Genomic DNA, 3,194 nt, shown 5'->3' with positions numbered 1-3,194 from the left:
AGAAGGGGAAAAGGAGACAGGAGGGGGGGAAAAGGTGGGGAAAAAAGGGGGGGTGAGGAATGAAGGGGAAAAAAATGGCAGCTGGGAGCACGGCGAAATCCGAGCGCTTTGCTCCGCTTTTCCCCCAAAAGCCCCGACGGGGCCGCGCCGCTCTCAGGGTTTAAAGTTCAGCGCTGCTCCGCCGTGAACTCCTGAAAACAAATCGCGGATTGAAGAAACGCCCGGAGGTCCCCGCTGGTTTTCAGCCCTCCTGCCGGTGGGGGGGGGGGGAAGCACAAAACTGGGGGGGTCCCCGAGCCCGGCCGCGTCCCGGAGCTCTGCGTTAGAAACCTCGGCGTGTTGACATCGAAAAGAAAGCACGGGGGTCCCAAATCGCCCCCCCCCCCCCCCCCTCTGTGGGACATCGGCTGCGGGTCCGACCCCCGCCCCCCCCATAGAACAGCAATGCGGTTTGAGGGCGGCTCCAAAGTTTTGTGGCGAAGGAGAAAAGTGAGCAGAGAGCCGCGGGGATGGGGGGAGAGGGGTCGAGGGGGGGCGGCTCTGCTCGCATCTCCCGGTGTTTCTTTCCTCCCCCTCCTTGAAGGGTTTTTTCCCTGCTGCCAAAGTGGCCCCATTGAGAAAAAGCAGGTGGGGGGTTGTTGGGGGGGGGGGGGGGGGGAACACGACCCCCGGGCTGCACCTCTTCTCTGGACGCTTTTGCGAGGAGAAAGGGAATTATTCACCGAGAGAAGGAACTCAAATAACGACGATTTCCTGCGAAAAGGGAAAGGGAAAGGAACCGGGAGCGGCGAGGAAAGGGCCTGAACTTGCGGTTAAAAAAAAAGTCTAGAAGTGATAAATAGAGAAATAAATAGGAAAAAAAAAAAATAATAAATGCCGACCCCGAGGGCGCAAAAGGGGGGAGAAAAGAAGAGGGGATGGGGGGCGGCCCGGGGCTGCGGAGATTTGGGAAGGAGGAAATAATCGGGGGGAAAAGGGCTGAAAGCCCCCCGCTCCCAGCGCCCCGCTCCTACTCGCAACGCCCGAAAGCCGAACGCAGCGCGGTGACATCGAGGGAAGGAAAACCGTCCCGAAAACAAAAACAAAAACAACAAAACAGAGGGAAAAGATTTGGGAAAGAGAACAGGAGGAACTGCGCGGCCCCGGGCGGAGCTGCGCTGCTTTTGCGCTGCTTTTGCGCTGCTCTGCCGGGGCTGCGAAGCGTCGGGGCGGGACAGAGCTGAGCGCCCCGTCACGTTTCATCCCCATATTTCCCTTTAAGAACTCCAAAGCCAGGAGAAACTTCGGATTTATTTCTTCCTATTATTATTATTATTTAGGATTTTCCTGCCTTGTTTTGTTCGGGAAGCGAAAGCGTTCGAAATCCCCTTCCAGAAGAGGTATCAAAGTCTCTTCTTTTAAAAGCTATCGATTGCAAAAGTCTTATTTAAACCAACACATTTGAGTTTCTCACATTTTAAAACATCATCTGGGGCCCATTGTATGGAAAATCGATTAGCAGAAATTGCCACGCTCTTCGCCTCCCGCTTGATTGTTGTAAAATCGAGACATCCATAGGCAAAGGGTGGGCTGGGAAAGATTTGGGACCGGAATGAAAGGGCTCGCGAGGAATCCATAGGCACTGAATAATTCACCTGCCAGGCGATGGGGCTCTTGGTTGGAAGCCTTAAAGAACTTTAAGGAAGTTGGTCGCCTATAGGGGAAGTGCGTGCGGGGCGGTGCGGGGGCTGCGCGGCTCCCGCCCGTGCGTGGCACAAACAAAACCCGTGGCACAAAAATCCCCTGCTGCTGTACCTGGTTCGTCGGATGCCATAAATCTCACCCGTAGGTTCTCCTCCGCCTCTTATTTGGGGCAGCGTCGTTTTGCCTTTCGGGCTCTTCCTAAAGGGGAAAGATTGGAGGGGGGAGGGGAGGGGGGTGAGGGGGGAGGGGGGGGGGAAGAAGGATGAAAATTGAGCGCAGAACAAAAATCGCCGAAGCGCAGCAGCTCCGGGAACAGCGCTGGTACGGCAAGCGAAGGGCTTCGATGAAGGGATCCGTTGGGGGGGGGGAAGGGGGGGGGGAAGGGGGAGGGGATGTGGGGGACCCCAATCCGAGGCTTGGAGCAGCGCAGGGAGGGCGCAGGGCGGCCGCGATCCCATTTGCGCACTTACCCCCGGCACCGGGCGGCTCCTCCGGAGGAACGGAGGGAATTAGAGAGGAGAGGGAGCTCGGGAAAGGGAAAAAAAAAAAAGGAAAAAAAAGGAGGAGAGGGAAGGGATCAATAGCATCCAGCTGTCGAATGGATGGGAAGATGGGGAGAGGAACCGGCTTCGAGACGGGGCACCGAACCTCGCGCCCATCCCCGCGGCTTCGGGGCGCTGCCGGGTCGGGCCGGTGGGGACGGAGAGACGACCGACGGGACCCCCCGGTACCGGGAGAGGTTCGGTCCCCTCGAGCGCTGCCCCAATGCCTCTCACCCTAATGATATTGCATCGATCGGGGAAGAAGAAGAGCAGGGGGGAGGTGGGAAAGAAAGGGTGTGTGGAGGGGAGGGGGGGGGGGGGGAAAGGAGCTACCGCATTACTCAATTATGTCGCACTAATTACTAAAAAGTCTCTCTCTCTCTTTCTCTCTCTCTCTCTTCCCTTTTTTTTTTTCCTTCCTGTTGTTGTTTGCTGGGTGCAAAGCTCGGCGCAGGGCAGAGTCCAGCTCCTGCCACGGGGCCTCCGGTGCTGCGGGAGGGGGGAGGTTGGGGTGGGGGGGGGGGGGTTGGATCGGTGGGCGGTGCGGGGTCTGTGCGGGACGTTGGGCAGCTGCAGCTGCAGGATTGGATCCATCGATGGGCGCTCGATGGGGTGGTCGATGCTCTATCGCCATTATTACACTCAATGAAACCATTTCAGAAGCGGCTGCTTCATCCCTTGTTTGTTTCCTCCTCCTCCTCCTCGCCGTGCACCTTTTATTTTCTCCATATCCCTTATATCCTCTAGCCCTGCCTGGTTCTGGGCCCCCCTTCCCTTCCCTTCCCTTCCCTTCCCTTCCCTTCCCTTCCCTTCCCTTCCCTTCCCTTCCCTTCCCTTCCCTTCCCTTCCCTTCCCTTCCCTTCCCTTCCCTTCCCTTCCCTTCCCTTCCCTTCCCTTCCCTTCCCTTCCCTTCCCTTCCCTTCCCTTCCCTTCCCTTCCCTTCCCTTCCCTTCCCTTCCCTTCCCTTCC

The 3,194-nt window shown here is 57.8% G+C and overlaps 1 long non-coding RNA gene across 1 annotated transcript; it reads right to left on the bottom strand.

Moving 5' to 3' along the window:
* Positions 1-1,272: 1,272 nt before the first annotated feature.
* LOC128090462 (uncharacterized) lies at positions 1,273-2,713 on the bottom strand. Its single transcript, XR_008210948.1, has 2 exons — positions 2,154-2,713; positions 1,273-1,881 (listed from the first exon to the last, which is right to left on the bottom strand). It is a non-coding gene; the product is annotated as an uncharacterized LOC128090462 (long non-coding RNA).
* Between the last annotated feature and the right edge of the window lie 481 nt (positions 2,714-3,194).

The sequence above is a fragment of the Tympanuchus pallidicinctus genome, unplaced genomic scaffold (genome assembly GCF_026119805.1).
Source record: "Tympanuchus pallidicinctus isolate F22 unplaced genomic scaffold, pur_lepc_1.0 scaffold46, whole genome shotgun sequence".
Taxonomy (NCBI): domain Eukaryota; kingdom Metazoa; phylum Chordata; class Aves; order Galliformes; family Phasianidae; genus Tympanuchus; species Tympanuchus pallidicinctus.
Note: the sequence above shows the minus strand (reverse complement) of the source record. Positions and strands in the feature narration are given on the sequence as shown.